We start from the raw sequence: 17,235 nt of genomic DNA on the forward strand, positions 1-17,235 counted from the left end.
TTCTTGGATACACAGAATATAACTGGATATAACATTTATAGGGAAAGTTGATCCAGGGAATATCCGATTGCCTCTCGGGGGATCAGGAAGGAATTTTTTCCTCTGCTGGAGCAAATTGGATCGTGCTTTGCTGGGATTTTTGCCTTCCTCTGGATCAACTGTGGGTGTAGGAATATAACTTTTGTTTTTTGTTGAACTGGATGGACTTTTGTCTTTTTTCAGCCAGACTAACTATGTAATTATGTAACATTAATAATGCCAAACAGAAGTTTTACACAAGCAATTAAATAGGTCATCTCCTGTTGCATGAATTGCCGGTTGGAATTTGTGTTATGGACTGCCGCATGACACGCTCACGTCTTCTCCCACCTTCTCTTAGATTGAATAGATCATATGATCCCTCAACAAATACCTTTTGACTCAGCACACATGATCTTCCATTAACTGGCACCTGAATTTTATTAATAGAGAACATGCCTCAACAACAGAACTAAATTCATTCATCCTGGAAGATGTCTGCTGTCACCTATACTGAGCGATGAACATAAAGCTGTTAAGGAGGGCAGGGAAGGTAGACCGTGTTCTTTGCCCATCCAAAGAAAAAAGGATTTATTCAATTTTGGAACTGCACAAATCCTGCGCCCCCATACTGTTTTCCTCCAAGACTAAGAGGTTAGGTTTTGAAAGCAGTGCTGGATCACCATATAGGCAGAGTAGGCACTGGCCTATGGGCCCTACGTCGTTTAAGGGCCCCACGACAACAGATCAAAATATTATTGATTTGATCTCGAAAGAAAATTGCCATGAAGCTTTCTTAAAGGAGAAGTACAGCCAAGTCTTTTTTGGCTGCATGTCTCCTTTGAATCACAGGAGTGCAGTTCGTTGTGCAGTCCTGTAACCCTATTTCAGCTGACAGCAGACTGAAGTCCACTGTTGGCTGACGTCACTTAGCCGCTAAAGGCTGGGAAAAGATCCCGACTTCAGTGTCGGGATCCACCCCAGAGCAGGGGCGGACTGACAACTCATGGGGCCCCCGGGCAATAGGGGATCATGGGGCCCCTGTGTCCTTGCCCAAACTCAAAAAAGCTTATGAAAAAGGTACCAGGGGCATCTCATGGGGCCCCCTACTGACCTCGGGCCCTCAGGCAGTGCCTGAGTTTCCAAATGGTCAGTCCGCCCCTGCCCCAGAGTCTGGAGTGACACCAGGCTCAGCCTCTCAGCGAAGCACTGAAAGCCTGAGCCAGCCGCTCCCTTCGCCTTCACAGCCCAGCACTCCAGTGAGCGCTGGGGGGGGGGGGCACAGTAGAGAGCCATGACTGATAATCCCACAATCTGCTTAAAGTGGCTTTGAGAACTCAGCGATCATGTGATCCTTGAATTCTCACCCTTAGAGCCAGCGGGGGACAGATGCTGTATCGGACCGATGCTGCATCCACCTAGGTAAGTATAAATAGGGGGGGGGGGGGGGGAAAGCCCTACTTCTCTTTTAAATTGTTTACAAAATATAGAAAAAATTGAATCAACTCAAAAAAATTTAAAACATTACATGAAAGACTCTACAGAACATGGGCGGACTGACAACTCATGGGGCCCCCGGGCAATAGGGGATCATGGGGCCCCTGTGTCCTTGCCCAAACTCAAAAAAGCCTATGAAAAAGGTACCAGGGGCATCTCATGGGGCCCCCTACTGAACCCGGGCCCTCGGGCAGTGCCCGAGTTTGCAAATGGTCAGTCCACCCCTGCTACAGAGAATATCCTGTATTAATGGAATTTACCCAATAGCACCATAAAGTACAAAAACCAGAGACAACAGTTTGACTTTTAAAATCTCATCTTCTTTCAGCTTGTAAACAAATTTGGTGCAACCTACGTACGTGTAATGTACAGTAGTAATCAGGGGTGGACAGACAACTCATGGGGCCATCGGGCAATAGGGGATCATGGGACCCCTGTGTCCTCACCCACACTCAAAACCACACCCAAAAAGCCTATGAAAGGTACTAGGGACATCTCATGGGGCCCCCTACTGACCCTGGGCTCTTGGGTAGTGCCCTAGTGCCCGAATGGTCAGTCCGCCCCTGGTAGTGATGGTCCTCTCCATCTAGCGGATGACGTGCACACTACTTAGCTCAATGTTATTCCACTAGAGTGCCCACTAGAGCGCCTAATGTTATCCCACTAGAGAAACCTCCAGAAACCAGCGAGGGGGGCCCTCAAGATTTTGAGTGCATAGAGGCCTCCACCTAGTTTAATCTGGCACTGTTTGAAAGAGTAAGGTCCTTTGCACACTTGACCGCCCAGATGCAGTGCGGGCTTCCTGCAACTTTAAAGCATCCAGCCCCCACTTCAGCCAGCCTGTCAAAGTCTATGGCAGCCTGGGGCTGGTCCCTATGGTACCAGAGTTCAGATCCCTGTCCATTCAGGGACAAGGTTCCAGAACGCAGATCCTACTGGGAGTGCTGATTGAGACTTTAAGCAAGTTGCTAGCAGGCTTCAGCAGGTTGTCAACAAGCTTCAAGAGGTTTTGAAGCATGCTAGCAGCTTGTTTAAAGTGGCAGTCAGCACTCCTATTAGGATCTGTGTTCAACATTTACAAAATGGACCTGAATGCTTCAACAAATATTGCTGAAAGCTCTGCAAATGCTTTGTCAATGCTTGCCATTCACAGTGCTCTTTTACAAACTGAAGCCCTTGTGAAACAGGCCTAACGGACTGGTGTCCAAGCCGGGACACAGTCAAATGCCAATGTAAAGGAGTCCATACAATGACCATATGAAAAAGGTGCAGAGATTTCAGATGCAGTGAGGCTTTGCTAGTATTGATGGGCACACTTTAGTATGGGAGAAGGGGGCTTACTGTATACCAGGGCTTAAAATACCTTAAAAAATGAAAAAGAACCAAGGATAATGCTCTCCTTCCCTTCCCAATTCTTTGCTCACTTGGCACGACCAGCATTAGGAAATGTCTTGCATTTTTCTAAATTAATGCAAAATGTTGTCTGATTGGAAGAGGTGGAGAAGTGGGGCAATGATGTCAGGGTCTCCACCCTGCCCAATCAGAGAATACTTTTGTAGCTAGGGGAGCTAGTGCTCAATTGTTTGGCAGAGGCTGAGCAGCAGACTATGGTGATAGTCAGAGGGAGGTCAAATTCGGGTCAGAGCTGAGAGGCTCTGCAGGCCAATTCCCTGATACCTCCCCGTGCTCTAGAATCTTGGAGAAGATTCTAGAAGCAGTGGGTAGGGATGAGGAGGGGCTGGCCTGCACACTTGGAGGACTTTGGCCAGTCCCCAAGCAGAAGGCTTGGCATGGGGCCAGGGCAGCCTTCAAATGTGACAGAGCCTTCTCAGCAGCAGGAGAGTTTGGGTGGAAGATGAGGTGAGAGGCTGGATAGCAGGAGCCTGGGATGAGGGCCAGATGGGAAGGGGCTCACCTACAGGCAGGGAAGCTGGAGAGTAGGAAAGCTCAGAACTACATTGGTCCCCAGAGTGAGGACCATCTGTGGAGCAGGGAAGGAGAGGCCCAGCAGAAGGCCTGAGAGCAGCCACCAAGTAAGTAGACCTACACCCCCTGGGCCAGAAAGGGGAAGAAGCACTCTAGTGGGAAACTGGATTAGCTTGCTACCTGAGATTGCCTTCTATTTTAAGTGACAGGCACTGGATCCCCTGTCCACAAATTCACCTAGTACAGCTGGATGAGGAGAGGATTCATCTTGGGTCTGGGGTGGTACACCAGGAGATGCTGGCTAGCTCTCCAGAACATAATTTTCTGCTGTTAAAGAGACTTGTACATTGTTCCAGGTAGAATGTCCTCTGTTGCCATTCCCTTTGGGCATCCCATACATCCCGTACCCCATCCAAGTTCAATACCCCTAATAAAAACCTTAAAAAAACCAAGCTCAAAGACTGGTTACTGTGTCCTAGATGCAAGTCTGTGTCAAAACACGCGTGTTGCCTGGCTGTGCAGGACTATGAGGGGGCCCAAAAACTCAGGAACTCCTACGAGGGGGTAGTGCTACACTTCGCTCCACTGAGAGTTTCAGCGTGACATATCCAAGTATTTATTACCTCTCAGAGAGATCACAGTACTCCCCTGACGATGCCCTTATCTGCGTTTCTTTCCAGGACACCACCACATTTGTTCAGGCATCATCCAGAGTCAACATCTACTACTTCCTGGACTGAGACGTTGGCTCAGGGATGGTACAGCCCAGGGGCAGACTGACAACTCATGGGGCCCCCGGGAAATAGGGGATCATGGGTCCCCTGTGTCCTCGCCCACACTTAAACCACACCCAAAAAAGCCTATGAAAGGTACCAGGGGCATCTCATGGGGCCCACTACTGACCCCGGGCCCTCTGCCTGGTACAGCCATGTAATTGCTGGTGCCTGTGCAGTCCTTGATACTAATTTTTGACACAGATCGGTCCCAGGGGCGGACTGACAACTCATGGGGCCCCCGGGAAATAGGGGATCATGGGACCCCTGTGTCCTTGCCCGCACTCAAACCACACCCAAAAAAGCCTATGAAAGGTACCAGGGGCATCTCATGGGGCCCCCTACTGACCCCGGGCCCTCTGCCTGGTACAGCCATGTAATTCCTGGTGCCTGTGCAGTCCTTGATACTAATTTTTGACACAGATCGGTCCCAGGGGTGGACTGACAACTCATGGGGCCCCCGGGCAATAGGGGATCATGGGGCCCCTGTGTCCTTGCCCAAACTCAAAAAAGCCTATGAAAAATGTACCAGGGGCATCTCACGGGGCCCCCTACTGACCCCGGGCCCTAGGGCAGTGCCCGAGTTTCCAAATGGTCAGTCCGCCCCTGATCGGTCCCTACTGTCACCTTGCAATCTGATCACCGGAAAGGAGTCCTTCAGCAGACTGATGACACCATCTCAGCCTAGGCAAAGTTACTGACTGGGGCTCAAAGAACGCTCTGTAATGATAAAAGTTTCTGCTGTATATTTTGACATGTCAGAAATGTATTCATGAAGACTTCTTAAGTAACTGAAATGTGCACATTAAGGTATATACAGCACCCCTCTCAATGCTCCCCACTTAACACCCGGCGGTCAGCTGTTTCAACAGTGCCACAGACTGGCTTTCTTCAACTCTCGCTGTCCACCTTCCAAACCCAACACTTTCCAGTTGGAATTGAGGCAGGTGCAGCCTGAAATCTGCTGAAAAGCAACGAGCTTCCAAAGTCGCACTGTGAAAGCACAGAAGCTCTGAGCATTGGCAGACGCGGAATGGCTTAGCGGAATGGATGAAAAAAGCTGATCAGCATGAAACTAGACTTAGCCAATCAGCAACAAGGAGCATTTATTTTAACTGGATATGTTTTTTTTATTTTAAATGTAAAGGACATACAGGACTAATACTGTATAATATATTCTGCATTAATACAAGTTCTGTTCTCTGCAACTGGAGTGTGTGTAATTACTGTCCTGCACCACCCCACAGCCTAGGATGGCAAGGCATTCCCCTGCTCCCCTTCTGCAAGCCAGCAGAATGCGCTATCCACTGCTAACTCTTTCCTGTGAAGACTGGAAGTTCAGGGAAGCAGCACTGAGAAAGCAGGAGCCAACAGTAGAGGTAAGAATTATATATATATTCTATCTATTCAGTGATTGCACGGACCATCACTCACAAGCAACTTCTTCCATGAATTCTCTTAGCAATTATTTTAACAGGGTAGGTTGCCAGGTCTCTCCCCAACCCCCACCATGCAGGAGATCCCACATGGCCAGGGATGAAACTAGGACAATTTAGACAGGAGCCAATTAACCCACCAGCATGTCTTTGGAGTGTGGAAGGAAACTCAAGTACCCAGAGGAAACCCACATGAACACAGGGAAAACATGCAAACTCCATGCAGGAGGCACCATGGTTTGGAATCGAACCCATGACTAAATTACTGCAAGGCAGAAGTACTAACCACTAAGCCACTGTGCCACCTATATATATAGATACACATACACACACACACCGGCCACTTTATTAGGTCCACCTTTTCAATTTCTTGGTAACACAAATTGCTAATCAGCCAATCACAGTATTTGCAGCTGCCGACGTTTAATTTTTTTTTTTTTGGGGGGGGCGGAACTCCGCTTTAAGGGAATCCCAGGGGGTCCTCCAGGTTACCAGAACTAGTGTCCCCATTGGGGACAATCCAAAATTTGGGGTTTTCTTTCAATTTCACTTTTGATGATAATGATAAGCAGGACAAATAGAGAGGGTGAATCTCCCTAATGGGGGCACAGACAGCAATAAAAACCCGACCGAGGTTCTAATCCCTCTCTTTGTACCCCCACAAGATGGGGGGGGGGGTTGTAGTCCTTAGAACAAAAGTATTTGAGTACTATCTACAATATGTTTTTTCATTTGCACTAACATGCCATGCAATGGTGTATTTAGGTTTCATGCTGCCCTTTGCAACACAAAAATCTGCTTCCCCCCCACGGAGAGACCCTGACACCGGCCAACACCCCCCTCTCCTACGAAGAGAGCCTGACATTGACCAGCAACACCCCAGCCCCCCCAACCCCCACCTGAGAGAGCCTTCCACTACCACCACCCCTCATACCCTGGCAACCCCCTCCACCCCTCAAGAGAGAAGACGCTCACCTTCACAGCTCCCTGGGACAGGGGCGGACTGACCATTTGGAAACTCGGGCACTGCCCGAGGGCCCGGGTCAGTAGGGGGCCCCATGAGATGCCCCTGGTACCTTTTTCATAGGCTTTTTTGAGTTTGGGCAAGGACACAGGGGCCCCATGATCCCCTATTGCCCAGGGGCCCCATGAGTTGTCAGTCCGCCCCTGCCCTGGGATCAAGAGTCAGGCTCTGCAAACACCCTCAAGCATCCCGCAGCCTCTCTCGGATCCCACCTGGTCCCCATGCTGTGTGTGTCCCTTCTTCCATTCCTTCTTTTGGGGGGTGGTGCTGCCCCCCCAGAAAAATGCCGCCCTAGGCAAATGCCTTGTTTGCCTTGTGGTAAATAAACCCCTAATGCCATGTTAGTGCAACAAAAACAATTGAATGCTGTCCATGAAACCATCCAAATTTTCAGGACAAGCCTTCGGGGCGTACCCCATTCTTCAAAATCCAAGCAGAACTCAATGGTACTCAATACTGCTTGGATCTTGAAGAAAGGGGTACACCCTAAAAGCTTGGATGGTATCATAGACAGCATCCAATTGTTGCACTAACATGGCTCCAATCACCTCAAGCAGTCTCTACAGATAGCTAGGAACCAGGGGCGGACTGACCATTCGAGCACTGCCGAGGGCCCAGGGTCAGTAGGGGGCCCCACGAGATGCCCCTAGTACCTTTCATAAGCTTTTTTAGGTGTGGTTTGAGTGTCGGTGAGGACACAGGGGCCCCATGATCCCCAATTGCCCAGGGGCCCCATGAGTTGTCAGTCTGCCCCTGCTAGGAACAATTATTGTTATAGGTACTTATATAGCACCAACAATTTACACAGTGCTTTACACCTTTATTGTACATTCACATCAGTCCCCGCCCCCAAGGAGCGTACAATCTAAGGTCACACAGGCCAGCTTGCCTATTAGCATGTCTTTGGCGTGTGGAGGAAACCCATGCAGGGACAGAGAGAACATGCAAACTCCAGGCAGGTAGTGGCAGGGTTGAGATTTGAACCAACAACCAGTGGTGTATTTAGGTTTTGTGCTGCCCTAGGCAAGGCCCCTACCACTGCCCCCTCATACACCCCCATGGAGACAGCCTGACACCAACTAACCATGCCCCCCCCCCCCAGAAAGAGGCTGACACCGATCAACTGCACCATAACCCCCCCCCCCGCCACGGAGAGAGGCTGACAACGACCAACACCACCATCCACTCCCCTCCCGGCTGAGAGAACCTTTCGCTACCACTGCCCTCCATACACCCGCCATGGAGAGAGCCCGATACCAACTAACACCAACCAGCCATGCCCCCCTCCCAGAATGAGACTGACACTGACCAACTGCACCCTAATGCCCCTGCCACGGAGAGAGGCTGACAACAGCCAGCACCAGCACCCACTCCCCTCCTGGCTGAGAGAGCCTTCCGCTACCACTGCCCCCCCCCCATACACCTGCCATGGAGAGAGCCTGACACCAACCAACACCATCCAACCATGCCCCCCCCCCCCAGAAACAGACTGACATGGACCAAGTGCACCCTAAACCCCCGCTCCCCTGGCATGGAGAGAGGCTGACTATGACCAACACCACCACCCACCCCCCTCCCGACTGAAAGAGCCTTCCACTATCACCACCCTCTCCCCCGGCAGGAGAGAGAAAAACACTTGCCTCTACAGCTCTGTACATCTCCGGGAATGAGTCGGGCTCTGTATACACTGTCAAGCAGGCCATGACCTCTCTCAGATCCAACCTGGTCCCCATGTCGTGTGTGTCCCTTCTTCCGGGGAGCTGCGCTGCCCCCCCCCCTGAAAAATGACGCCCTAGGCAAACGCCTTGTTTGCCTCATGGTAACTACACCCCTGCCAACAACCCTAGTGCTGCCAGGCAGAAATGCTAAACACTGTGTTGCCCAACTAGGCCAATGGTGCAGCACAGGAAGTTTTTATCTCAAAAGATTTCTGGCAGAACCAACAAGTATTTTTTTCTGCTTCTCGAACAGATATAACGAAAAGATTTTGAAAAAGAGAGCGACTAATAAAAGTTCATTGTTGGGGTTTCCATACATTTTAACACGTGACGGTCTCACTTTTTACTCCATCGTTAAGTACTCTAAAAATTTTAGGCAGATGATTCATTTCCTGCTGGAGCGCTCTCCGCTCTCGCCGTCTTGTAACACATGTTCCGCCGGGAAATACAACATGTTCGATATTCAGATTAATTTCAAGAAGTGAGATTTTTCATGCCATCCCCATTTTTCTCTTCCCTTGGCTGCTTCCCATCCTTCACCGGGCAAAAAAACAAAATGATTAAAAGAAAATTACCGGAATCTCGGCCGTCTTCGCCGCACAGCAGGCTTGGTCACTTGGAAAATAACTAATGAATGTCGTTTGTTGTGCCGGTGACAAGTGAAACATTTTATTCCTCTTCATGCTTGGCACTCGCCGCTATTCCTCACTCCCGAACGCTCGTTTCTGCCCAAGTTTGTATTCATATCGGTTAATTTAATTAAATCCACGCCGCGAAAGGTCCATTAGAGGAGGTCAAGTGTGAAGGAAACTCTTCATTCTCTAATGCACGAACGGCAATCTGTGTATATGTGTCCTCGTACAATGTCAGTAAATCTATAATTTCATGTGGTAGGGTCTTAATGGAAAAAAAAAAAAAACAGGTCTGCTCTAATTAAAAGACAGGAGGATGCTTTGAAACTGTTTATGTTTTTCCTTTAATGGGAACCTAAAAGCACAGAAACAAGGAAGCTGCCATTGCTGGTTTGATTTTAAGGGAGAATTCCAATGAAAAGTAAACAAAACATAACTACTTCAAAGATAACATCAAAAAAATGCTTTTGTTCCAGGGTTGTCCCCTGCAGTACTTCCTTCCCACCACTAAATGTCTTTAGCCTTCCTTGTTGAAGGACATCCTGTGTCCCTCTGAGCCAAGAGCTGTCATGGACCCGCCCCCTGCCTGTGATTGGATTGTAAAATTGGATTGATAAAACTTATCTTGCTACTCTAATTTATTCTCCCATCAGCATGCTTGTCAGTACATGGATTGATTGCCTCCTTGTGCTGCTTCTTTCTCAGTAGTCTGAGCTCTTCTGTAGAGGAACTGAAATAAATGAAACAGAAGCAAATAATCCAGCAGACTCTTCCCAGTGTGGGAGACGTAGACTCACACCACCATAGGACAGCTGGACTCTTCCCAACCAACTTCCTCCCCGCTCTCAAGCAGGCCCAGATCTAGGGGGGTGCTGGGGACAGTTGATGTAAGGGGGCACTCTGAGGGGGACAGTTGATGTAAGGGGCACTCTGATGAGGACAGATGATATAAGGGGGCACTTTGATGGGGACAGTTTATGTAAGGGGGCACTCTGATGGGGACAGTTTATGTAAGAGGGTACTTTGATGGGGACAAAGTATGTAAGGGGGTACTCTGATGAGGACATTTATTGTAAGGGGTACTCTGATGGGGACAGTTTATGTAAGGGGGCGCTCTGATGAGGACAGTTTATGTAACGGGGCACTCTGATGAGGACAGTTTTTGTAAGAGGGTACTTTGATTGGGACAATTGATATAAGGGGGCACTCTGATGAGGACAGTTGATGTAAGAGGGCACTCTGATGGGGACAGTTGATGTAAGAGGGCACTCTGATTGGGACGGTTGATGTAAGAGGGCACTTTGATGTGGACAGTTGATGTAAGGGGGTACTCTGATGAGGACAGTTTATGTAAGGGGGCACTTTGATGGGGACAGTTGATGTAAGGGGGCACTCTGATGGGGACAGTTGATGTAAGGGGGAACTCTGATGGGGACAGTTTATGTAAGGGGGTACTCTGATGAGGACAGTTTATGTAAGGGGGCACTTTGATGGGGACAGTTGATGTAAGGGGGAACTCTGATGGGGACAGTTTATGTAAGGGGGCGCTCTGATGGGGACAGTTTATGTAAGGGGGCACTCTGATGGGGACAGTTTATGTAAGGGGGTACTCTGATGAGGACAGTTTATGTAAGGGGGAACTCTGATGGGGACAGTTTATGTAAGGGGGCGCTCTGATGGGGACAGTTTATGTAAGGGGGCACTCTGATGGGGACAGTTTATGTAAGGGGGTACTCTGATGAGGACAGTTTATGTAAGGGGGTGCTCTGATGGGGACAGTTTATGTAAGAGGGTACTCTGATGAGGACAGTTTATGTAAGGGGGCACTCTGAGGGGGGGCAATTGATATAAGGGGGCACTCTGATGGGGACATTTAATATAAGGGGACTCTCTGGTGAGGACATCTGATGTAAGGAGGGACTGTGACAGGAATTTTGATGTAAGGAAGAACTCTGAGAATAACTCCTGATATACAGAGGGACTGTGTTAGGGACACCTGATATAAGGGGACACAGGTTCTGTTTAATCACCTAAACCAATGACAGCATTCCCAGTTCAGTCCTGCACCACCTCTGCACTACCTGGTGATGACTCTGTGGTACAGAAGTATGCCGAGTAAACAGGGAATACTGGTTCCATGCATCCTTGTCACACTACTGACATTATGCCCCCTGACTTTTTTACTGCACCCCCAGATCATACAGGCTAGATCCAGCCCTCCTCTCAAGTGTGCTTCTCCAGACCCAACCTGATCCCTGGACATAAGGTTGCAAACTGTCCCTCAGCTAAGCCTAGCTGGGACCTCGGTGTCTTCCTGATGACCTCTTCTAGGAAACTGCTCCAAGAGCACTGGACAGGGGTCTCCTCCAGCCGGACTGGACCCAGGAATTCTGCACATCCTGCCTCAGGCCTCAGACTCTTTTAAGGCTCACCAACCACCTACTAGGCACACATCCCCAGAGATAGGATGGAGTCCAGGGGCAAACTGACCAGGGGCGGACTGACAACTCATGGGGCCCCCGGGCAATAGGGGATTATGGGGCCCCTGTGTCCTTACCCAAACTCAAAAAAGTCTATGAAAAAGGTACCAGGGGCATCTCATGGGGCCCCCTACTGACCCTGGGCCCTCGAGTAGTGTCCGAGTTTCCAAATGGTCAGTCCGCCCCTGGGACTGACCATTCGAGCACTCGGACACTGCCCGAGGGCCCGGGGTCAGTAGGGGGTCCCATGAAATGCCCGTTACCTTTTTATAGGCTTTTTTGGGTGTGCTTTGAGTGTGGGCAAGGACACAGGGGCCTCATGATCCCCTATTGCCCCATGAGTTGTCAGTCCGCCCCTGATGGAGTCCCACAAATATTCATGGTGCCCACAGGGAAGACAGGGAGACGTAACAGAGCAGCAGCAGCATGAGACACTGAGCAGCCCTAATGAATTAACCCCTGCTCCTCTGATTACAGGGGAGCCAACTAAATTTACCCAGGAGCCTTCACTACACTAGAAGGGTACTACATCTACATATGTTGCTTTTGGTGGAAGTCTCCTTTAACATAGCCTGTATGCCATGTCCAGGGGCGGACTGACCATTCGAGGACTCGGGCACTGCCCGAGGGCCTGGAGTCAGTAGGGGGCCCCATGAAATGCCCCTGGTACCTTTTTTATTAGCTTTTATAAGCTTTTTTGAGTGTGGGCAAGGACACATTGCCCGGGAGCCCTATGAGTTGTCAGTCTGCCCCTGGCCATGTCTATAGAACATTCCTTGAGTCTTGAATCCATTACATTTTAGTCAAATGCATCTGACAGCTTAATCAAACAATGATATGCGTCACAAAACCCGCCGTAGCCGAATCGCACATCATTTTTCTGTAACTGGCCCCCAATTTGCCAGCGCTGTCACAAGCAAACAATTTTCAAAAATCATTAAGGCGACAAAATGGTGTCCCGAGCGACAGACGAATACCAGTCTCCGACTTGTCAGCCGGCGGATGACATACACCATGCACCCTTTTGAACAAAGAATGCTTTATTGAAAACTGATTGCATCCAGACAAGCATTACCTGCCGTCTCCAAGCTCAACATGAAATGTGTTATCTGCATCTCCATCACCTTCACAACCCAGGCTCCTCTAATTGACTTGGCCCAGATGCCGAAGAATAAATGTAAACAACTTTGGTCAAGTTCTGGTGGTTTTAATTGGCAAGCCATGGCCCGGTGAAGGAGTTAGTCACAGATGCCTTAGGGCCACTGCATCTGTTTACCATCATTCCTGAAGCGCTAATCTACATACGGCCCTCAGTCAGGGCTGGAGTCTAAATTAAATTTGCATTTTCAAAGCCCCTTTTCTTCTATCACAGCACGCTCTGCAAAACTTGTTTGACTTTTCAGTCGCTTCTCTTTGGGCTCGGGGAGCTCTGACATTTTAAAGATAAAGAAAAAAGGCTTCTATTTCAAAAGTTTACCAGTGACCATGAAACGCTCAGAGGGCAGAAAATGAATGACCTCTTTCACTTCTAATTAAACGTCTTTTGAGAAGTTCACAAACCAATGTTCAAAGTGAATATGTCAGCAAATAATATTCAGACTACCAATCATGTACAGATGCTTTAGAGACATTGTATTTCATGCATTAAAAATGTTACTATTACTGGTAAATGAGTAATTGGATGGTCAGACGTTCATGAATATGAAGGGTCTCGGTGATGTCACTGGTCTCTAGTGATGGATAGGCTGTGTTCTCATGAATATGAAGGGTCTCGTGATGTCACTGGTCTCTAGTGATGGATAGGCTGTGTTCTCATGAATATGAAGGGTCTCGGTGATGTCACTGGTCTCTAGTGATGGATAGGCTGTGTTCTCATGAATATGAAGGGTCTCGTGATGTCACTGGTCTCTAGTGATGGATAGGCTGTGTTCTCATGAATATGAAGGGTCTCGGTGATGTCACTGGTCTCTAGTGATGGATAGGCTGTGTTCTCATGAATATGAAGGGTCTCGGTGATGTCACTGGTCTCTAGTGATGGATAGGCTGTGTTCTCATGAATATGAAGGGTCTCGGTGATGTCACTGGTCTCTAGTGATGGATAGGCTGTGTTCTCATGAATATGAAGGGTCTTGGTGATGTCACTGGTCTCTAGTGATGGATAGGCTGTGTTCTCATGAATATGAAGGGTCTCAGTGATGTCACTGGTCTCTGGTGAATGGATAGGCTGCATTCTCATGAATATGAAGGGTCTCGGTGATGTCACTGGTCGCTAGTGATCAGATAGGCTGTGTTCTCATGAATATGAAGGGTCTCAGTGATGTCACTGGTCTCTGGTGATTGGATAGGCTGCGTTCTCATGAATATGAAGGGTCTCGGTGATGTCACTGGTCTCTGGTGAATGGATAGGCTGCATTCTCATGAATATGAAGGGTCTCGGTGATGTCACTGGTCTCTAGTGAATGGATAGGCTGCGTTCTCATGAATATAAAGAGTCTCGGTGATGTCACTGGCCTCTAGTGATGGATAGGCTGTGTTCTCATGAATATAAAGAGTCTCGGTGATGTCACTGGTCTCTAGTGATGGATAGGCTGTGTTCTCATGAATATGAAGGGTCTCGGTGATGTCACTGGTCTCTGGTGAATGGATAGGCTGCATTCTCATGAATATGAAGGGTCTCGGTGATGTCACTGGTCGCTAGTGATCAGATAGGCTGTGTTCTCATGAATATGAAGGGTCTCAGTGATGTCACTGGTCTCTGGTGATTGGATAGGCTGCGTTCTCATGAATATGAAGGGTCTCGGTGATGTCACTGGTCTCTGGTGAATGGATAGGCTGCATTCTCATGAATATGAAGGGTCTCGGTGATGTCACTGGTCTCTAGTGATGGATAGGCTGTGTTCTCATGAATATAAAGAGTCTCGGTGATGTCACTGGCCTCTAGTGAATGGATAGGCTGCGTTCTCATGAATATGAAGGGTCTCGGTGACGTCACTGGTCTGCAGTGAATGGATAGGCTGTGTTCTCATGAATATGAAGGGTCTCAGTGATGTCACTGGTCTCTAGTGATGGATAGGCTGTGTTCTCATGAATATGAAGGGTCTCAGTGATGTCACTGGTCTCTAGTGATGGATAGGCTGTGTTCTCATGAATATGAAGGGTCTCGGTGATGTCACTGGTCTCTAGTGATGGATAGGCTGTGTTCTCATGAATATGAGTCACATGCCTAGTGTGTGTCCTAGGGGCCGCGCCGTGGTACATTCTGTGACCCCTTGTGTGCTCCCATTTGTGCCCCATACGTGTTCTAGGGGCCATGCAGTGGTACAATCTGTGACCCTCTCTGTCCTCCCAGTCGTGCGCCCCATACGTGTCCTAGGGGCCATGCAGTGGTGCAATCTGTGACCCTCTGTGTCCTCCCGGTCATGCGCCTCATATGCATCCTAGGGGCTACACAATGGTGCAATCTGTGACCCTCTGTGTCCTCCCAGTCTTGCGCCTCATACGCGTCCTAGGGGCCGCGCAGTGGTGCAATCTGTGATCCTCTGTGTCACTGGACACAACAGAACACAGATCATTGCAATAGGCCAGCCTTTGTACCATGTGATCACTGTGACCAATCACAACATTCACATGTCAGTTGTACACCATGGCTTTTATTCATAGCCATTCATTGGGGTTGATTTAATAAAACTGAAGAGTGCAAAATCTGGTGCAGCTCTGCACTGAAACCAATCAGATTCCAGGTTTTATTGCCAAAGCTTAACTGAACAAGCTGAAGTTAGAAGCTGATTGGCTCCCATGTACAGCTGCACAAGATTTTGCACTCTACAGTTTTAGTAAATCAACCCTATTGCGTACTATTGTGATCTCTGTGATTGGTCACAGTAATCACATTGTACAGAACCAATCACAGCAGACAGCTGTTAAAATAAAACACAATGGCACATAAATGGATGCCGTTCATAAAGTAAAAGTGAATGCTTATACAGTGATCATCACTATAATAAGCAATCAAAGCACAAAAAAAATGTAAATCAAAACAAAAAGAAAACACACCAACCTTGCGCATTACCTCAGTAAAATGAGATTTTATTGAATTTGAAAATATATCAGCGCGAGTCTAACCTCAAGGGAAGATTCTCAGTCAAGCTGACATGTTTCGAAGGGAGTCCCTTCTTCCTCAGAGCTCTGGGCAGCCATGGGCAGCACAGTGGCTAAATGGGCTCTGAAACTGGAATACCCTGAGGAAACCCACACAGGCACAGGGAGAACATGCAAACTCCAGGCAGGTGGTGCTGTGGTTGGGATTCGAACCAACGACCCTAGTACTGCCAGGTGGAAGTGCTAAAAATTTAGCCACTGTGCTACCCATGGCTGCCCAGAGCTCTGAGGAAGAAGGGACTCCCTCCGAAACGCGTCAGTATGACTCTGAAAATTTTCCCTCGTGTTTAGACTTGCGCTGATCTCTGTTTAAGTCTTGCTAAGGACTTTACACACTTGTTTTACTTCTCTGTCTGTGAGTATATTTTCAAATTCAATAAAATCTCATTTTACTGAGGTAATGCGCAAGGTAGGTGCGCTTTCTTTTTGTTTCGCTTTACAATATTGGTCGGGCATCCCCAGCCTTGTTAAGAGCTGTACAACCTTTGATGCTTTGGTGGTGAACTTCTTCAAGTTCCGGGTCCATCTATACACCCTTATTCTAGGTCATAGAGTGCAAGAGGTGTTGTTGTTTACTAAAAAAAACCTTTCAGACCAAACCCATCTCATTTTACTGAGGTAATGCGCAAGGTTGGCGCACTTTCTTTTTGTTTCGCTTTACAGTATTGGCCAGGCAACCCCAGCCTTGTTTAGAGCTACACAACCTTTGATGCTTTGGTGGTGAACTTCTTCAAGTTCCGGGTCCATCTATCTAACCTTGTTCTGGATCATAGAGCGCAAGAGGTGTTGTTGTTTGTTGTTTACAAAACAAAAAAACCTTTCAGACCAAACCCATCTCATTTTACTGAGGTAATGCGCAAGGTTGATACGCTTTCTATTTGTTTTGCTTTACAGTATTGGTCGGACATTCCCAGCCTTGTTTAGAGCTGCACAACTTTTGATGCTTTGGTGGTGACCTTCTTCAAGTTCCAGGTCCATCTATACACCCTTGTTCTGGGTCATAGAGCGTAAGAGGTGTTGTTGTTTGTTGTTTACAAAACAAAAACCCATCAGACCAAACCCAGAAAGAAGGTTTCCCACCCTGGTGGTTAGACTCGCGCTGATCTCTGACTGTTTAAGTCTCGCTAAGGACATTACACGCTTGTTTTACTTCTCTGTCTGTGAGTATATTTTCAAATTCAATAAAATCTCATTTTACTGAGGTAATGCGCAAGGTTGGTGCGCTTTCTTTCTGTTTTGCTTTACAGTATTGGTCGGGCATCTCCAGCCTTGTTTAGAGCTGTACAACCTTTGATGCTTTGGTGGTGAACTTCTTCAAGTTCCGGGTCCATCTATACACTCTTGTTCTGGGTCATAGAGCACAAGAGGTGTTGTTGTTTGTTGTTTACAAAAGAAAACCCTTCAGACCAAACCCATCTCATTATACTGAGGTAATGCGCAAGGTTGATACGCTTTCTTTTTGTTTCGCTTTACAGTATTGGTCAGGCAACCCCAGCCTTGTTTAGAACCGCACAACCTTTGATTCTTTGGTGGTGAACTTCTTCAAGTTCTGGGTCCATCTATACACCCTTTT

Source organism: Staurois parvus, unplaced genomic scaffold (assembly GCF_062004578.1).
Source record: "Staurois parvus isolate SC_StPar_1 unplaced genomic scaffold, SC_StPar_1.0 ptg002066l, whole genome shotgun sequence".
Taxonomy (NCBI): Eukaryota; Metazoa; Chordata; class Amphibia; order Anura; family Ranidae; genus Staurois; species Staurois parvus.